At 41.8% G+C, this 20990-nt stretch overlaps 1 long non-coding RNA gene across 1 annotated transcript; it reads right to left on the minus strand.

Moving 5' to 3' along the window:
* Positions 1 to 946: 946 nt before the first annotated feature.
* On the minus strand, positions 947 to 8467 carry LOC136364666 (uncharacterized). The gene is made up of 6 exons (XR_010744199.1): positions 8375 to 8467; positions 7962 to 8216; positions 7361 to 7542; positions 4898 to 4970; positions 2432 to 3761; positions 947 to 2379 (listed from the first exon to the last, which is right to left on the minus strand). It is a non-coding gene; the product is annotated as an uncharacterized lncRNA (long non-coding RNA).
* Positions 8468 to 20990: the final 12523 nt, after the last annotated feature.

A 20990-nucleotide genomic window follows, 5' to 3' on the forward strand; every position in this document is an offset into this window, starting at 1 on the left:
CCTGCATCTTGTGCATGTAGTACTGCTGAGCAATGTTTAGGGTCTCCTGGTCACTTGCAGTATTTAACAGTCTGTCGGATTGCCGAAAGCTTGGGAAGTGGACTCAGAAATGTGCAAGGAAATGTCCCCATTTTGTCCCACTTGAACATGATAATGATACAAATGCCAGAGGTTTAAGTATAAGCATGAGCTTTCTTTGCTCATCCCTACTAACAGTTACAATCCTTTCCAGCTGTTCAGTGACATAGCCTGTGTCTTTGTTTTTATGAAGTATGTGTCTAATTTTTTTACAAAATGGATAAGTATGAATTTAGCTGTAGAAACATTTGCAAAGACCAATGTATAATCTCAGAAGAACTGCATTGCTTTAGTAGAAAGGATAATAAATATTCCCATTTTTATTTTGGCAAACTTTTTTCTGTGGTATTTTATTATGGGCTAAGATCATTAGGATATAGAGGTCATCAGCCTTGTGACTTGAGTATATGCGTTCTAAATTTGAGATAGAAAGAAGGTACATTATTGTTTCGGGGAGTTAATATTCTTGGGTATAAGGTATTCCTTTTCTGGAGTATGTTCAATTTAAGTCTTTAAAGAAGTGCTTTTTATTTGACTCTGAGAAGTAATACAAGGAAAGAGGTGTAAGGAAGATTATTGTTGATGACAGCCTTGCTGTGGAAGATGCTTGAGCTGTGTCCCACGGACCAAAGGCAATACCTGGGGAATGGAGTTCACCGTGTGTCCTGACACCTCAAATGCTGCCTGCATGTGAGCTGTGAATAGATTGTTTTGGTATGGGCAGTAACAGGCCATTGCAACAACACACACTGTTTGAATTACTCACTGTCAGTGTACATGTATTTGTTTAGAAAACTTCCAGTGTCTTCATAAACATTAGGATAAAAAACAGAAAGAAAAGAGCTTTGATTTTTTTCCACCCCAAACATTCAAAACTGAATAGTAAAATATGTTTGTTTCCCTTATTTTACCTGTATTTTATTCAATAGACTGAGAGCTCCTTTGGTCTTGTAGGCTGAATTATTTTGAAACCCAGTATGAAATATTGTTACCTGTTGGGTTTTTGTATATATTGCATATATACATATACAAACAGGATAAAATTTTGGCTGAAGAAGTAAAACATAGACCATGCTCTTCACTGCTGGAAGAATCTCAAGTCATTGCTGTGGCTGGAAAGGTAAGATCTGTTTCAGAAAAACCTGAGATCCATATCTGCATTTTCTACAAAATTGATCAAGTTAATGAGAACATAAAATCTGTGAGAATTTCCTACTTTAGTAATTCAATGCAGCATTACTGTCCAAGGAAATGGAAAGACTCTTACAGAGGAAGACATTTCTGCTTTTAAAATTACATTCAAAACTCCATTTCAACCTGTTGAAAACATTTGTCTGTTTTTAAGTGGTAGCCTGATAACTCCTGCTGCATCCTGTCATCCTTGGAGATTTTGCAATTTGATAGTAGAGGTCAACTTAAATTTGTACTGAAGTAATTGCATTCTCCTTTTACTGGCATAAAGGAGAAGGAATTTTGCTGAAGCAGAAAATTATTTCTGAAATGAGATTTATGTGAGATTGTAAAATACAGATCCAAAGGGTCTTTTCCAACCTATATTAAATGATCCTATGCTAGGGTTGGTTTGGTGCCCTTTTAGTAGCTGACTAAAGGCATTGAAAAGCAGACTGAGGGTGAGAGCTTTAGAATTTTAACATTTCATCCCTAGGATTCTCCCTTTGATTTGTGAGCTTGGGAAGTGGAACACTAGTGGGTCGATGCTGGCCAGGTGTCTGGCACCCACCAAAGCCTCACTCCCCTCAGCAACCAGACAGGGGAGAGAAAATCTAATGCAAGGTTCATGGGCTGAGGTAAGGACTGTGAGAAATCACTCATCAACTACCATCACGGGCAAAACAGGCTCTAATTAGGGATATGAAGTGAATTTATTATCCTGTTCTGGTTTTGTTAGTAATAAGTAAAAGAAATTTGTAAAAACACCTTCCCCCCACCCTCCCATTTCCCATCTCCATCTCCTACCCCATTGGCACAGGGAGACAGGAATGAGAGTTACAGTCAGTTCATCATCCGTGGTGTCTTGTGCTGCTCAGGGAGAGGAGTCATTCCCCTGCTGCACCGTGTGCTCCCTCCTATGGGAGACAGTTCTCTGAACTTCTCCAACATCAGTCCTGTATTACAGCCCACAGTTCTCTGTAACTGCTGCAGTGGGAGTCCATCCCCCAGGGAACAGTGTCCTCCCCACACTCTTTCACAGGGTGCAGTCCTTCAAGGACAGGCTGCTCCAGTGGGGGCTCCTGGCTCATGGGGCTCCCACAGGGTCACAGCCTGCTCTCAGGCATGCCCCTACTCTGGCCTGGGGCTCCTCCATGGCCTGCAGCTGGAATGCTGCATGAACCTCCATGGGCTGCAGGGGCACAGCTGCCTCACCATGGTTGTCTCCATGGGCTGCAGGGGAATCTCAGTTCCAGCTCCTGGAACACCTCCTGCCTCTCCTTTGCTGCACCTTGATGTCTGCTGTTTTCTCTCACATATTCTCACTCTGCTTTTCTCTGGATGCAATTACAACTTGTGTTACAACTTTTTTTTTCTTTAGTCTTAAATCTGCAACCACAGAGGCATCACCACCGTTTCTAATTGGCCCAGCCTTAGCCAGCATCATTTCCATCTTTGCAGCCACCAGGGATTGGTTTGGCCAGACATGGAGGAAGCTTCTAGCAGCTTCTCACAGAAGGCACCCCTGTAGCCCCCCCCGCTACCAAAACCCAGGCCATGCAAACCCAGTACAGCTGGTTTCAGCCTCTGCCTCCCAAACCTGGTGAGTTTTAGTGGCTACACCTGAGAGATAGAGAATGACCCTGTGTGCCCTAACTGGTTTTCAGTGTTTGACTCATCAATGTAGGGTAGAAACAGTTTTATCTTGTCTGCTAATTATGCAAATACGTACATACGAGCCTATGTGCTTCCTGTGGAAAGAAGTCCAAGGAGAAGGTGGGATTTGTGTATGAAAATACAGGACACTCCTTTTATTGCCTTTTTTTTTTTCCCCAGAGCACTGTGTTAATGGAAACAGTGATAAGAAAAACAGCTGCCAGGAAGAGTCTACAATAAACTGTCACATAAACAACCTTCTGATATCGAACTGCTGAAGTCCAACTACATTCAAGTTGTAAAGACTGAGGACTTCAGAAGGAAAATGAGTAAGTTATTTTATGGCTCATATTTTTTATGCAGGTAACATGTGTCTGCCTAGCAAAGCCACCAGAAGCACTGGGGTCAAACAGACTGGAGATAGTGTGGCCTTATGTACAAGAAGAAGAAACTTCCCTAACAGAACAGGAAGTGTGCTTCTCTAAATAGCTGGCATTTGTTAACAGGCTAAAACGTGTATGTTCCATGTGCCTCAATGAGCATATAAAAATATATATTAATCTCTGAGAAACTGATAGCACTTGCTTAAAATAGTTTAATATTTCAAAAATGTATACACAAAAATATATACAAAAATATATAAGCTGTATGTGCTCACAGGATGTTCTGATCCTTTCACTGTTTTTATATCAGTAGCTTATGTGGAAAAATAACATCAAAAATAGCTAACTCACCAAACCACAAATACTCTCTCTGTCTGGTAATGAGAGCCCATTCCAGTATTACTAAACTTCATTCCACTTACTGATTCCCTTCAGTGATTTTCCTTCTTCTGTAAATGTGGCTTCTTTCACCTGCTAGAATCAAAGAAGAGTAGGGAACATTATTATGACATGTCAGATTACAAAAAGCCTTCAGGAAAGCTTGAAAAAAATCTTTTTTAAACAATAAAAAGATAGCAACTTCTTTTTACAAAATCTGTCATCCTTTTAGATGTGGTAAGAGTGCTTTTCCCTGGCAAACTCGATTGGAAAATTATTGAGATGGCAGTTTAGTCTTAATGTTATTACTGTGACTTGCATGAGAGTGGAGGATGCACAAGGTCTAGTGGTTGGAAGAGGAGGCCAGACCATTCCTCATCTTATCACTCCTTGCTATGTGAACATGAAAAGTTGCTTAACCTTTACAATTCAGCTTACCCTGCAAAACAAGCATGAAGCTATGGGTTTACATGCAGCTAAGCAAAGGTACTAACTGTACCTCCTTACCTGTCTCTCATTTTCTTCCAGTTTTATAGTACATGAGTAAACGTGCCAGAAAGGAGCAAAAATTACATTGTTCATTTAAATGGTTTTCAGCTTTATACTCACACTGGAATTCTTATAATTGTCTTAATTGTTTATCATCCCAACATATGTGTTACCTTCCTAAGCTCAAGAAGAGACTGTGGTAAAATGTCATGCAGCAATGCTATGAAGAAAAATAAGAAATTTCAACTTAAGTACCACTTTCAAAGAAAGGAAATAAGGGGTCATACTTCTGCTGTTCTGTTGAGACAGAATAGAAAAGGAAATGCAGCAAGGAAGTAAAGTGTAAGATAACGAGGTGGCAGCATACAGCACTTGGCAGATCCCCTGCCCAAGGGGATTCAGAAGCCAAGGAGATGGTTACTTAGGCAGGGGCACTGCAGGAACAAGGATGTGGTGTGGTGCTGCCTCTGCCTTGCTCTGCCTGGTGCAACTACACAATTGTGATGCTGCAAATTCTTGTACTTTGTTGCTTCAATATTTTTATCCCAAAAAGAGAGAAGATGTGCTGAAGGACACTGGAAGGTCTGGGACTGGAGCAAAGCAGGCAATGAGGAGGAGAATGTGGGGCACACACTCCTGAGTCAGCATCCTGCATCCCACAACAGCAGTGGGAGAAGAGGGATGATGGGATGGTTAAGGTAGTGAAACCTCTAATGAGAAATCATCAAAATGAAGTTTCTTACCTTCCTTCTGTTTTCTTCTTTTTCCACAGCAGCAGCAGTCACAGAGTATATTTACCTTTGCATTTCAAGCAGCCTGAAAACACAAACATTAATAACTGTACTGATATTCTACAAACTTATTATCAACAACATCAAAAAACTGCAAAAAGTTTTTAAACAAATCTGATGTTTGGTGGATTATATAGTATTATTTATTTTTGCAAATTGTGAATTTGTGAATGATTGGGAGATAAGCTTTCAGGGAAGAACATTCATTTTACACAAATGGACTTCACATTCCTTTAGATCCTCTAGGCTTCTTTTGTACATGGGAAATCAAAACCTTGTGTGTTGGGGTGGAGATACTGAGCCTGTTCACAGTGTAAGGCTGTATTTTGCTGTCCTTTTTTATTCTTTAAAATAAGCACATAAAACTAGCTCAAATTGTTGCATCTCTAGCTCATGGGCTTGGATGACACTCAGCATGCTCTTTAATGAACATCTGAATTTTTTTCATTGATTTTGTTGGATGAATACAGTCTTCTGTTTTTGTCAATGGAATTTTATAAAAATACAGGAATTTAGGTTTTGTTAACGTGATGGTCAGTTTTCTTAACGTGATGGGCAAGCATATACAAGTGCTAAAGATTTTGTTTTTTATTTTCTGTGGTTCATGTGCAAAAATCTTCACTGTGTGAAATAACAAGGACATGCTTGCAGGCCCTTGGAGAAGTATTTCATTCTTGCCTTCCATTCTGATATCACAAGTTTCAAAATGAGAGTTTTTCCATTATTATCAGCTTTACAGGTCACATTGCTAACTAAAATAGCAAACTGAAACACTGCCAAGACGTGTAAAAAATACACATTTCTTTTTATAAAGCCAGCTATCCTGGTACCACAGTTCTAGAGCAGTTTTATATAGAAGGAGTAATATAAAAATTGAATGGTGAGATGACACCATTTGACAGTTACACTGGTATTTTAGGTATTTCAGTCACACAGGCTAAAATGGGGAGTAATTTTTAATGTATAATTTGAAGAACGTTTCTAGTGTGGCCACAAATGTCACATCTTAGAACCATGCCTACACATTATCCCCTTTTGAATGGGGAAAAAAAGAGAGAGAAAGGAATTGAAAATTGAGACTATATGCTGTAGAATAAAAACTAATTCCAGTGGGGTTTTAAGAGCATTAAAGAAAGAACAATGTAAACAAGTGGAGATAAATTATAGCAGATTTAATGATAAGCTGAAATGGTGTTTGAAAACAGTAATCTTAAAGACAAATAACGTTTTGTGTTTCAAATGCTAAAGCAGTGTATCATGCAGGAAGAAATGCTGTGTAACTGGGGAAAGCAGACACTAAAAATAATCCAGGTTATCTAGTGGGATCAGTTCCCAACAAGAGAACAAGCTCATCTACAAATCTCTGAACTTTCAGAAAACATACTAAGGAATAAACATTAGAAAAGCCTGGCTCTGATGGGAGTCTCAAGTGGAGTTTAAGAATTAAAGTGGTCATCTGTGCAGTGTTACATAGAGGAACCACAGGTCATTTCATATCCCACTTCTTGAAATTTTAACCATGTAGCACTGTGGTACCCTATGCTGCAATGCTGAAAATTGTTGATAGCATGTTCATACTGGTAATGGAATGAAATGTTGAGGGAAAACATAAACTACATGACAAATGAAACCTTTGCACAATACAGGAACCAAAAGAGCAAGTGGTAGAAGGCCCCAGATTGGAATATTAAAAGCCAGACTGAACAGAGCATCACAACGCTGTAAAATCACTTGCTAGAAACAAAGAAGTAGCAGGATGTCCTCTGGCCCTGACCATTTCTAGCTTCTGTGACTTTAAACCAAGGTTCCAAAGAATACTTACCACTTTAGCTACTCCTAATGCCATCTTCTGCTTCTAATCAGGACACTGACAACTCCAACAAGATTCACATTTCTACTGTACCATTTAAAAAAGAGTCTGTAAAAGATGGCAATTGTTGATTGAAAAGTTTCTGTGCTACAGAATATCAGACTGGTTGGAAGCACCAGCTCCAAACCCTGCCATAGGCAGGGACAACTTCCACTAGACCAGGCTGCTCCAAGCCCTGTCCAATCTGGCCTTGGATATTTCCAATTTACACTTCTTTTCTAGCTCATAGTAAAGCTCTAGCTAAGTCAAAGGTGCTCTTTGTAAATATCTTAACCTGTGTTCATAGGATCTCCATGCCTGTGACTGTGGCTATAAAACTCTGTTTTCAGAATTTAATAGCTTTTCTTAATAGTATTTAAGCACTGGTCCTTGATGAACATTAAGGCTGTTTTGGTGGAAAAGCCTAAATAATAGCGATTATTACTTTAGTAAAACAGATACAAATAACACTTTTAGTTACTACCACCATGTTTCTTGTAAAGTTAATGAAAATCTGTCTGTGGTCAGTACAAGAGTGAGAAATAGGAGCTGAAGAGTAATCTTACCCTATGTAGTTTTTCTCTGTGTGTAAGAATTTCCATCTTCTGTCTGCATGTCACAACCCAGCTTTGTTTTGCAGGCTGCTTTCTCTAGTTCCTGGCTACTTCAGACTTGACAATATCCTATTTAAATTGTATTTCCAGGTCATGCAATGCTGCACTTCAGATGCTGGACTGACAATGATATACTGGGTCAGGAAAGGAAAATAGAAATGCACAGCATCCTGCACAGTGGCATCACAGCAGGATTGATCCCACAGAGCCTCTAGCTGGGCATAGACATGATAAAATATACGGGCAATAAAACGGGACCACTGAATACCATTTTTGGTCTTTAATTAAAATATGGCTAAATTCCTTAGCATTTTACACCATATTCCTGTTCTCATAAACAGGCATCAAGTGGATGTTACCTTACCATGAAATATCCTGATGATAAATAATTAGCTCTTGTAGTAATTTATAACTGTCAGTCGGTACGTGCTTAGTAAATGCTGCAAGTCAAGTGACTGCAAGACATTCTAGAATTGCGTTTTAAGATTTCATCTGTATCCCAGCCGGTTCTGACTGTGTTACAGGAAAGCTTGGAGGTCCCCAGACATCTTACCTGTGGCCTTGGTTAAGGCTGAGGATGATTTGTGTCCTGCAGCACACAAAGCTACGGGGGACCTTTTCCAGCAGCGAGCCCACCTCTGCGCCTTCACTTGGGACTGGCAGGCAAATCCCCGAAAGCTTTGCCATGCACGGCCACGTAAGCGAGAAGTTAATTTGTGTTATTTTTCCCTGACGTAGACGAGTAACCGGCTCGAAACAATAAGGTGCGATGGCATGAGGCAACCGCAGGGTCCGCCAACAGAGGCTCCTGAGGGAGAGAAAATGGCGGGCGGGGGCCCTCAGGAAGCTCCCAAAACACCGAGCGCTCCCCAGGAACCGCTCCGTGCCTGAAAAGCCTCGCCCTGCACCCCCGAGCCCGCTAACTATGACAAGAGGAGGTGAGAAGCGGGGGGGAAAAATCCCCACCTGGAAAGAGTACGGCATCTGACATTGGAGACCGTCCCTGACGGAGCGCGAGGTACCCTCCCCGCGCCGGGCCGTAGCTCCCCAGCCCTGCCCCCGGGCTGCGGGCCGGCACTCGGCCCTTCCTCCCCGAACCGGGCTGGCGGCGGTGGAAGGCGGGCGCAGGAAGGGGCGGGTGGTGCGGAGCCGGGGACAGAGAGAGAGAGGGAGGGAGGGCGGTGGGCGGCGAGAGGAGCAGTCGACGCACAAGATGGCCGCTGCCGGAGTGGCGGCCGGGTGGCGGCGGGCGATGGCGGCGCTGCCCCGGGGCCCGCGGGTACCGCTGGAGGAGCAGCAGCAGGGCGCGGTGGCGGCCCCGGTGTCCCGGAGCTGAGGGGGCCGGTGGGCGCTGCAGGAAGCCCGGCCCGCGTGGTGAGTGCGCTGCCTCCGCCGCGGGGTGCGGGGAACAATAGGGCGGGAGAGCTCTGCCCGCCTTGCTGAGAAAGGAGGCGGAGGGGCGGGCGCTGGGACGAGATGATCTCCAGAGGTGCTTTCTACTTGTAACAATTCCGTGACTTGGTGGCTCGCCGGGCCTCGGGCGCCTGCCGGGCCCGATTTCCGAACGCCCCGAGCGGGCAGGGAGGGACGCGGTGCCCGGTGGGGAGGCGGAGAGGGAGCGGGGCCGCCTGGGGGTGGGGAGAGGCGGCATCGCCTCAGGCTGCGGCGGCCGAGGGACAGGCGCCTTTTGTGTGTCCCCTCCGCCTGCCGCTGTTTTTTTCCAGGGGCTTTGCCTGCCTCTGCCTGAGAAAACTCATCCCTGTGTCGCGTTGAACGAGAGAGACGGAGAGAAAATAGTGACAGAGCCCCAGCCGTCCCCGGGACACCTCTCCGCCCTGGGTTGTGGCTCTTTTGTCTGTCGCGCCTAAGGGGAGAGCGAGGTGGCCGCGGCTCCCTGTGCGTGGGGACAAACGCTGGTGGAACCGCACAGGATCTCCCTGGCTTGCACTAGTTTTTCCAGCCCGGCATTGTTTTGGCTGCTGGATTACACCCACAGAGTGGGTAGGGTTTCGTGCCGGGGGTGCGGTGTCGGTGGAGCTGGGATTGATGGCTGGGAACGGCCTGGTGTCAGGTTTTGTCCTCAAAAGCCATTGTGAGCTCTGTCTGCTTTTAAAGCAGGGAACTGATGCAGGTTCGGGATTTTTTCCCTAGGAACTGGGAATGTTTTGTTGACCTCCGCATGCCTTTTTTGTCCAGAGTGTATCTCTTATTTTTATACATTTAAGTGAAGTACGAGTGACAAATCATTTGTTCCTCCAGCAGAAGCTATGGTTTTCTGTGTCTTTTTGCCGTATTGAAAATGGCTCAAGTGGGGGGAAAAATTAAAAAATTTGCAAAAAACGATTAAAAGATTCAAAGTAACCTGGATCATAGCTGAGCTGCTTTAATCATTGTAACTGGTGAAGCAATGCTGTTATTTGATGACTGCTGGAATATAAATGCAGCTGTTAAATTCAGCATTTATACTCTATTCACATTATTTGGCTATAGAATTGTGAGATAGCACAGGGATACTATGAGGCAGAAGTTGACGTATTCCTAAATTTGCCTCTCCTTAGCTCTTGAAAGGCTTATAAGGCTTATAAGGATGTGGAGGTGGTTCATTTTGTCAGCTATGAGTGTCTGTATTGCTGCGTTTGAAGTCAAGGAAGCTAATATGGGACTTCATGGCTCTTAAAATAACCTGTGTTCAGGAGAAGTTTGTGCATTATTGCCAGTTTCTCAGCTTCATCAGGAGCACCATGGCTTTCTTCAGCGCATTAATACCCAATGCTGGTAATGAAATTATGGTTCCCACTAACAGAAATAGAAGCAGACGTTCTCAGGCACCTTTTCCTTTCCCAGAGATAGCTTATGGCTTTGCCTTCCTGTCCTAGAAAAGGGTCTGTCAAAGCAGACAGCCTGACAGGCTGCTTGGAGGCAAATTTAGAAAAGGCAGGTACTATCAGAGCAGTCTGTTTTGACAACCAGAGACTTGAGTTTGTCAATCACTTATGAGCAGCAGGAACCTTCAGCGACATTGTGGGAAGTAACTTGTATGGTTTCTGGTGTTTTGTTGTTTGTTTTTGTGAGGGTTTTTTTGTCAGCTTTGTATCCAAACTAGCTTCGTTTAAAGTGAAATATTTTAGACATTTCTGACGGGATTGTCGTATGCTGATAATTTTAAAAATTCATGTTCCAGTGAGCAGATGAATGTATGAATCTGGAAACGGCAGACGTTAATATCACAGAGTTTAATTTAGGGGCATCTTGAGATGTGTATTTTTATATTAAAGTGCTCATGCTAAAGCAGATGAAGAGAAATGAGCAGGAATGCTTTTGGAAACTTGTGACGTGCTGTGAATGATTCACCAGCAGTCTGGGTGGAGCCATTATCAATCTTGTTGAATTGAGTGTCGCAGAAGTTGAGATTCAGTGAGTGTGTATATTAAAAGAATGCTTTAATTACTTTGGATGTAGTTCACAAGTCTTGGGTGATACTGATGCTGGCTACCTTTGATAGTGATGGCAAAACCTGACATCCCATTTAATTAGGGTCTCTATCTCATAACTAACCAGTGCTATAAAAGGGTGTTTCATGATACTTAGGAATTGGCCTTCCCCAGGCTGTAATATGTAGTGATATGAAGGATAATTGCCTTTTTTTTTAATTCTGCACCAAGAATTATAGTTTACATGCTGGATATGTGGGGAAAAAAGTTTCATCCATTTGAAAGAGCTTGTGGAGTCGTGGCTTTCCGATGGTATGACATGTAAAGCTGAATGACAAGGAGAGAACTTATCTGCATGTAGGTCCCCAAGCTTCCCAAGAATCTCAGAATAGTGATGCAGAAGCCACTATAAGGTATCTTTTAAGCAGGTGACCTTTATAAAACTTTGTAATTTTTTGCAAAGCCTACTCATTGTTTAAAATTCTTTCCCTCCCTGTGGATTCACTGGATCATTTTGCAGATGAAAGTCTGTGTGGTTTTGTGGTGGTTTTTCCCACACCCAGTAAATCAGGTGGTTGTTTGCTGGAGCATCCTGAGTAATGTTGGCTGGTGGGCCAGAAAAACAAATCTGGCTTAAAGTACATGACAAATAAACCATTTGCGCCAGGGGAATTACTATTTTGAAATTAATGTCTGGAACTGTACAGGGTAATGAATGTGAAACCATTATCATAGAGGAGTAAAGATATAATATGCTCCTGTTGTGAAAGATTCTTATATAAACACACTGCACCAACTGAAATTTCAGTATGACCTTCAAGATTCACATAGCCTCTGTTACAGTAATGGAGTCTGAAGTCTGGGGACTCTGCTAACTGAGAAAGAAAGCCACAAATGTTTTCTGAGGCTGTTTTATGTTCCTTTCTGTGCAGAAATTCCACAGTGTGCCCAGACTTAGGTGCAGTTCCAATCACTGAGTCTGACCACTTGTTTTACTTAAGAAGTGCATCTCTTGCTGATTGCCTTTTGCATCAGTCTCATTTTCTTCCTTACCAGTATGGTTAAAGTTGAAATGGTACTAGATTTCTAAGGGCTAACTGGTTTCCTAAGAAGATTTTTTATTTGTGGAAGTGTGTAATGGGCAAGAAGGTGCAAAAGTCCTGATGACTTACTATAAATAGATTTTTCTGATATAAAAATAATTTCTGGTTAGAGTGCTTGAGGAAACAGCTTTCCTGTTACTACAGGGTAGCAACATATTTGGTGCTATCAACTGGAGAAGACAGAGATTTTGGTGATAGAAATAGCAGAAATTTTAATAATAATCTGCTGTAAGTTTGTGTTGTGAGAGGCAGTAGCAGTTGTGCAGTGCTCTGTGGTAGAAAGTGTAGAGGAGTGTTTCATGCCGGTGTGATGGGTGTCCTGGCCTCACATTGAGACTCCTTTCCACTGCAGTGAGAAGGAAGGCAGCTGCAGGGGGTAGAGGTGGCTTTATCACATGCATCAGGGCATATGTGCACATACAAAAGGGCCTGGACATCCTATGCAGATTTTACATGAAAACTTCTGTCCCACATGCTAGGTTTAATTTTCTTCCCCCAAGGAAAAGAAAAAAAGGATTTCAGGAAGACTAAAAACCACGTGGAGAATAAGGTCTCTCTTTATCACTTGATTGTACCAAGTAGGTAGAGGCCCACGATGTGAGTTACCTTGTTAGAATGAAGACTTTCTTTAGGAATGTGGGTGAAAATCTTCCTATGAAAAAGAGATGTGAGGAGGAGAGGAGAGGCAAGGGAAGAGGATTGTTTTGATACGCAAAAGGATTCTTTTTTTCTCATTCTGTTACTTAAAAAATGTACACAAGAAAAAGATACGCAGTTAAACTGAAAAGTAAAGGAAGTGTTGCTGGAGGAACAGATCTGTCATTTGCTTCACATAGATTGTGACAGAGTTGCCATGTAATTTGATACAAAAAACACAGAAGAGAGTGTTTGTGTCAGGGAATACTGTGGTGAGTCTGGAATTCAATATTACAGAAGCTGGAGGATTTATTGACACTTTTGCCTTCCAGCCACGGTCACTAAAACCACCATAAGGGCATGCTGTTCTTGCCTCTTGCTGAATAGACACCTTTCACTACAGATTACTTGCAAAACCACTTTCTAAAGTATTAATTTTCAATTACAGAATTTCTGGTGTTTGTGGTGTGCATGTTATATTGATCTGAGACAGGACTGCTGCAGCTACAAGACAACTGAAGAAACAAAGTGTTTGGTGTAGCTGAAATGTGCTAGGCTGGGAAAATGAGATTGCACAGGTGGTTCCTTATTTCTTCTAGTTTGGTTTTTGTTTTTACATGGCAAGTCTGGTTGGTCTCATCTCTCTGCTGTTCCAGTTTAATAGGTGTTTTTTAGGTTGTCTAATTAAATACTCTTTCAAAGCAGGCTGTTGCATTAAAATCTGGACATGGCAAATGTAATTATTTTTTAGGATGCTTCTGTGTTTATTAGACGCTGTCAGGATAAGCTTTGAAAGTTGAGGTATGGTTGTTTTTAAGCTTGTTGTTGACAAAATGCTGGTTGATCAGCTGAGGGAGCAGGAATGCTTGTAGCCTGGATCTAAAGGTCTTCTCAGCACTTTCTCCTGAACTCATTTTGAGCAATTACTTTAGTTCAAATGCTGAGCAAGTTGGAAGCGTTTTCAACTACAACTTTTTACTTCCTTACTGTTTACAAAAGAGACATCTACTAGAGTAGCAGGAATCTCATCTCCCTGCTGTGCATTGGAGGTTTTAGAGACTTGAAGCTAAGTATTTTTGATAAATTGTGTCAGCCAGTGTTGGTCCCCAATTCAAAATTAGGTGCTGTCTTTAGGGCAGAAGGAGTAAGGTTTAGGGAAGGTATTATAAAGTGAGTGAATTGAAATTCATGCCACAAAGGATGGTCTTAATTACCTGCTTGTTAATAAACCGAGTTCTGTGGAGCACTCCCAGTGTTAGCTAGCATTTCACTTTCTCCATGCTTTGTTTTCAGAGTAAATGTTACTCATAATGACTTAGCACTCTTCACTTTTTGTAGCAATTGGATTTGAATTAGTTACTTCTCCGTGTCTTACTACAGTCACTGTGTAATTTAAATGCCCTTCAAAAGCGACTGAAATAAAACTCACTGTTGACTTGCTCTACCTGTAAGTCACATTCTTTCAGCTTTTTCTCCTTCTGCCTCCATTCCTTTTGTCACCAGTTTAGAATGGAAGTCCTTCAGGTACTATTTGATGTTAGAATGGTACCAACAAATGGAACTGGAAGGACTTCATTATCCAGCCACTCACTGTACAGCAAGACTGAAGTGTTTTGTCCTGTGGGGTTTTTTTGAAATTCTGTGCTAAGATGCCAGAGCTGAAGGAGAGACCTTCAAATTAATGGAAACTAAATTGTAAAGCAGCAGTAGAGAGTGAATCTGATTAGCTTGTGTGGCGTTCCTGAATTGTGGCATGTTGCATAAACATTATTTAATGACCATTAATGATTCCTGCAGTTATGCAGGCCTAATGATAATTAAATCTTGCCTTTCTGGATAGAAGCTCTTCTCTGGGAGGCTTAGAAAAAGTTCCCCTGCCTTTCTAAGTGAGCACTATGCTAATGAAATCTTGAAAAGTCTGCTCCTGAGTCCAGTGAAGCAATCATCTCTGTTTGTGGTGTGTCACAATTTAAAATTCTGATTTCATTGTACAAAGATCAGGCCTGGGGTTTGTGCCACAGATTGAAGTAGTTTGAGGAGACGGTAAAACAGGACAGCATGTTGCTGTTTCCTATCTATGCGTGGAAGAAAGAGCAGGAATTGTGGGGCAGGTCTCAGCCTCCACCCTCTACAAATGAAAAATCTTCACAGCTATGTATGATGTTGTACATGTAATTTTTGAGCTCTGCTAGAGTAATTGTTTGCTTAACATCTGGCAAGTTGGTTCTAGATGTGTCTGGGGAGCTTCATACCAAATCACCAGCCCCCTAATGTAAGCAGAACTGATTAATCACATTTGAAAGATCTTGATAAATAGCTGTTTATCATCATACAGAAATTGTTGCTGGTCACCTGTATTGTTGTTAATTATTGTACGGGTAGAGAAAATCCAGAAAGTTCTGGAAGCTGGAAAATGGCTTGCTCTTATTTAGCAGCTCTGAAGGACAATAATTCTTGGTCTTGCTTGCTTTATGGGGGGGGATGTGGATTTTGGATCAAAAATAGATGAGAACAGGGCAAAGTCTCACAAATTACTAAAGCGATTGCAAAGGAAATACCACTCTCTGGTGTACCTTTCCAGACTTGAAATAACTTTTCTCTAGCTAGTCTTTATCTCTGCCTGCTAGAATGTTCTGTTTTCTTTGTAGGGTTTTGAGTTTCCTGGATACATGGTTATCTTCACCTCTCCTTCTCTTTAATAATCTTTCATTCTCTGGTATTCTCTGGTTTTCTTCTAATTATTTTTTTTTTTTTAATTAACTTTGTTCTGGTCTGATCCACTCACTAACTCAGGCAACTAATGCAGGTAACAGGGATGGCTTATTGCCTCTTAGTTTCATTGCTTTATTTCGGAGTTGCAGGATGGGTGTTCGGATAATGGAGCAAGCTGTGGTACTCTGTGTTCTTAGACCTCACTGAGGACTCTCGAAGCATCACTGCTTCCTCTGGAACTGATGAGAAGTTAGGGAGCATTGTGACAACTTGGTTGTTGAATATTTGAAAGGAGAGATGGAGAAAGATAAAAATGAGTTAGGCTGAACTGGCCTGATGAGATGGACTGGGATAGTTAAACTAAAGGCGACAACTGAGGCTGTCCTTCCTGTTTTATGAGTCATTCTGCCATTTAATTGTGTGAGAAGGCCTCCTGTAGAATTCATTAAAAAGGAGGCCTTATTTGTGCTGCAAAAACCTATAGTCAATTTTAAATTTAGTCTTTGTTGTTTAAACCGGGCCTTATGGATAGAAGTCTTGACACTGTAACTTCTTTGTAGTGAATCATAACATTGGAAAGAAAATGTTATTTAGGAGAGTGAGAACTGCTTAAACTTGGGTTGCTTGGACTGGACCAGACTATTTGAAATGTAACTGGTTTGTTGCCAGCTATTGTCAGATTCTGCTGAAGAGATGTGAGCCAACGGGACTGTCTTCTGGATTTGCTGATGTGTGTGTGGATGATTAGTTTTCTGTATTTGTGTGCTGTATTAAATCGTGCTAGCTGAAGATACCTCTTGCATGCTACCTTTTACTGCTGTTTATCCACTCTTTTGTAGCTTATACAAAACCATCCTCTTGGTTTGAAGATGTCTTGCTTTGATTCCATCTGGTTTTATCTCCTGAACATTTTATTCTATTTTAAGGATGTATCTGTGTTAAGAATCTTCAGGGACGTGAATAATTTCAGTGCACAGAAAAACTCAAAGTAAGGGTTGGCTGTGTCTGGAAACCCTCTAAATCATCCCATCTCTGTTTTTTTATAAGAGGCTCCCTGTTGATAGCAGTGTGAGAGTGGAGGTATCAGAATAACCTAGTTCTAATTTGTGCCAAAATGCATTGGGAAACTGAGCTTCTCAGTTTTCTCTTCAGTGATGCTGCTTAGCATTTTACTGGTGACCTATCTGTAGGCATAAAGGTTCTGCTGGAGTGCAAGTTACTTACAATTTTTATTAAAATAATAAAGTGAAAGGCTGTGCACAAAGCTCTCAAACACCTTCGCCACAAAGCAAAAAGGCACAGCCCAGTTGGTTGCAAATCAAAATAAATTCCTTAAGTTATACTTGGGCTAAATTTACCCCTCTTTTCTTAATTATTCCTAGACTTAACATTTGCCTTCTCTCTCAGCAGTGTGATCTTTGCACAATATATTCTTGGGGTGGGGGGGGAGGAGAACTTGGCAAAATTTTAATCTGTCCTTAATGCATGATATTCTTTCTCATTCCTGTTTCCTAAAAGGAAAAAATAAAACTAATAAGATGGTATCAACACTGGCAAGTAGCTTTCAGGGGGTTTGTGTTTGGTGTTGGGTTGGTTTGGGGGTAGTTTTTGGGGGGTTTTTTTGGGGTTTTTTTGTTTGGTTGGGGTTTTTTGGTTTTTTTGTTTGTTTTTTGGGGTTTTTTTGTTTGGTTGGTTTTTGTTGTTGTTGTTTTTGTTTTGTTGGTTGGTTGGTTTTTGGTTTTTTGTGGGGTTTTTTTTGTTTTGTTTTGTTGGGGTTTTTTTCTATTAGCATTCATTCCTTTACCAGGAGTATTGGAAATTCATGACTGAAGGCAGAATAACTGAAGTGTCTACATCTGCAGTGTGCTTCATAGGAATGAAATATTTCCCTCCTGATTTTCTGTAAATCTGAGGATTTACATGACTTCAGCAAGCAGAGACCTGTAGTAAGCCTTTCTGGTCACTCCTTTCTCAGTGGAACTTTTCTGTCAAATGCTTGTAACAAAATAGCACTGAAGGGCTGGGTGGGGATGTCTGTGGGTGTGTTTCTGAGGGGAATTGCATGCTCACAGCAGTTTTTATGTGAATTTTTAGATTCACTAGACCTGTTGTGAATAGCACTTGAGCTCTGTCAAATCGAAGCTTGGCCATGCTGTAGGTGATTTCAGGACACACCAGGGAGAAAGGCTTCCACAGAAATCCTTGCTGTTGGCATTTGAGGATGTGATGCTGTGTCTGTCATGTTAGGCACTACAGGAGACAGAAGAGGTGTGGAGTCAGGATTACTCACCAGGTATTAAAAAAGTCACAGGTATATTTGTATATTTTAGCTAAAATCTCAATTGAAAAAAAAAAAAAAAAAAAAAAAAAAGCATTCTACACTGTCTTCCTGTGAGCAATACCTGATAAATAAAAATGTGACTTGTCCTTCCTCAGGAGAGGGGTGGGGGGAAAAGCCCTTGCCTGTTTACTGGTTCAGATGACAGTAATTGGGAGCCTTCAGGAAGGGGAAGTGAGTGACAGCAATCCTTTCCTTCAGGCACATCTGATAATTCATTAATGTAATTTCAGAAACTTGGAGTAGCTTTTGAGAAGTGGGAATAGTCAGTGATGTTGATGTGACAAGCTGCTATGTGAGTTGTCATTACAGCATAAAAATTGACAGTAAGCCTATGGAAATGCAGTGACTCCAGTATGCTAATAAACACATTTAAATACTTTGTTCTTTGTGTGTAAGGTTTTGCATGCTGAATGATTCCCAGTGCAGTTATGAGGGCTTCACTAGTGTTATTACAGCTGCCTTTGGCTTACCCAATTTTAGAATTTTCTCTTTTGAATTGTTGTCATTAGGTTTTAGCTTACTGTCATTGCTTTAATTCCAAAACCAGCAAGTGGCTGAATACAGGAATGTGTAAAGGCACTACTGGGGTGGTAAGAGTGTTTCAGTGCCTAGTTTTCCTCTCCTACACCTTATCATATATTTGGATACCTGCTGTTCAACCAGACTTACACGACACAAGTCTGAGGAAATTTAAATTATCGAATCATGCAAATATTGGCTGTGCATGGCAGGCTTATCATTTGTCATGGCTTGGACTGCAGCCAGTAGTGCAATGGGCAGTTAAGTTCTATTTTTAAGATTCTTAAAAGTAGGAAATGTGAAAAATGGAAGGATCTTTCTGAGTAGTCCGTGTGTGAAACATTGATGTCTTGATGTACTGGGAAAGGTCGCGCTGCAGTCAGGGGGTGTAAAGGCTCAGACACTTGTACTCTCTGTGCAGTCTGGGACAGTGCCTCTTAACAGCTCATGGTGAGCTGTCACTACTTCAAGGAGATGGTTAATGAAAATTAAATCACCCAAATGAACCGCAGAGTTGCTTGATTTTGCAGCTACTGTTATTTTCTTTCTGAGCATACTTCAGTCTTATCTTTAGATACCAGACTAGATAAGCCTTATCTAGTCCAGTATCTTAGTTTTCCTTGAGTGAAGTCTAAATTTCTGTGAATAAAATTCACTAGTGCAAGTTTACCCTTTGCTTTTAAAAATTTAAGCTGGTTCAGCATGTTGTGGAGATCTGTGTACTTTTTAGTAACACAACTCTGGCAGTAGTTTGTGAGATTGCATCCCATCTATTTTTATTTTACATCTTTTTGGTTGCTGATACTGTAGTAATATAGTTGTAATATGTTTTTAGAGATGAATATGTCTTTGAAGTGTGAGAAAAATTCTTCTTTGTGGACTGCTCCATTTAGAATAAGTCTCATGCAAAGTAAGGAGTAAGTAAAGGGCTTTCTTTTAAAAGGGCTTTTTTTTTAAAAGACTACATTCCCTGTTTGGAGGAGAACTGTTTTTACAAGTTCATAAGCAGCAAAATTCATCAAATTGGCACTGGATTTTTATTAGATTACTCCCAGGATTATTGCCTTTTGCCTTCTTGATTGAATGATTTTCAAGTTATGTAACTTTAAACTTCTATAACTAGGGTTATAATTCAAAACCTCTTTATAAAAGGATGTAGGATATTCTTTTTCCCAGCTGAATTCAGTCTCCTGCAAAAAATAAATGTACCTCTTATCCATTACTGATAGGAGGATCAGTGAGATGTTGGGGGTTAGATTTTTTCTCTTATATGTGACTAGCTTATGTTGTTTGCTCTATTAAAAAAAGAAATGTAAGGCAACAGCTTTCTTTTTTGTGGTTAAGCTTGAAATGTTTGTTACTGGTTTAAGAGTAGGTGTTTAATGGAAACCCTGAGATTTGAGCCTTTTGTTTCCACTCACTAAAACTATGGGTACTTTTGTCATGGGTTTGACACTGGCTAGAAGCCAGGTACCCACCCAAAAAACCCAAAAAAACCTATTCACTTATTCTCCTCTGCTACTGTTGACCAGAGGGTCAAGAACAACTAAAGGCTCATGGGCTGAGATAAGGATTAGGAGAAAACACTCGAAGGGCAAAACAGGCTCAAAAATTGAAAGATATAAAGAATTTTTTTTAATGGAAGTAAAAGAGGATAATGAGAACTAAAATAAACCTTTACAACACCTTCTCCCTGCCCCAGCCCTTCTTTTCCCTTCATTGACAGTGCAGGGAGACGAAACATGGGGTTTGTAGTCAGTTTGTCAGTTGTAAAAATCTTTTATTCAGTTCCTTTGTCAGAAGGAGTCTTTTCTGTTATGCTGTGGGTGCTTCCCACGGGAGACAGTTCCCTGTGAACTTTACAAATGTGCTTCTAATTGTCACAGGTAGCAGTCCTGCCCAACCTGCTGCAATGGGAGCCCTTCCCACGGGCAAAGCAGTCTTCCCACAACTGTTTCCATGGGCCATTTAGTTTGTGGGATGTAGTTTTTAAGGATGAGCTGTTCTAGAATAAAACAAGAGTCCTCTTCATCTATCTCTAGAAGCGAAGGTTCTCTGTCTCTGTTCAAGTTTCTCACTATGGGTGAATTCTGCATCTCCCATGCACTTTATGAATTTCAGGGAAATAGTTTTATTATAGTTTTCACCAAGGCTTGCAGAAGAATCTCAGCTCCAAGATGTGCCTGGAGCACTTCCTCCTCCCCTTCCCTCCTTTTCACCGACCTTGGTGTGGCCACATTGTTCTCCTCACACGTCTTCACCTTTTCCTTTTCTCTGACTCGGGAGAGAACTGGTGTCCATGGGTTCGTTTGTTCACAAATTCTATCAGCTGGAAAGTTTTTATAGAGAGTTCCACAGCGCTGCAAGGTTGATTCCACGCGAGGGACTCATCGGGAACTGCTCGCCATGCCTCTCGCTGCTGGTCGAGCTGTGCTGGCTGCTAGCTCCACCTGCCTCCTCATGATGGGGGGCACTGGAAAACAAAAGCTGCTGCCACTTCTGCCCTTGTGTTGACAGCATGGCTGGATAAAAGCAGCTAAGAAGGCCAAGTTCACTTCGAGCCCTGCCCAAATGGCAGCGGCCACATGGTGCTGATATCAGCCACATGGTCCTGGCCGCACAGCTGCTCCTGAGCTTGGCTGGGGGCTGCCCCCGGCTGCATGGGTGCTCCCAGCACTGCCCCCGGCTGCATGGGTGCTCCCAGCACTGGCCCTGGCCTCATGGTTTTGGCTCTGTGGCTGCTTGTGGCACCAAGGTGGCCCCTCCGGCAGCACGGCCCCAACTCTCACACCAGGAAGGGGCCCAGTGCCTCCCTCCCCACCCCTCACAGTTGTGTCCAA

Source organism: Sylvia atricapilla, chromosome 9, assembly GCF_009819655.1.
Source record: "Sylvia atricapilla isolate bSylAtr1 chromosome 9, bSylAtr1.pri, whole genome shotgun sequence".
NCBI lineage: Eukaryota > Metazoa > Chordata > Aves > Passeriformes > Sylviidae > Sylvia > Sylvia atricapilla.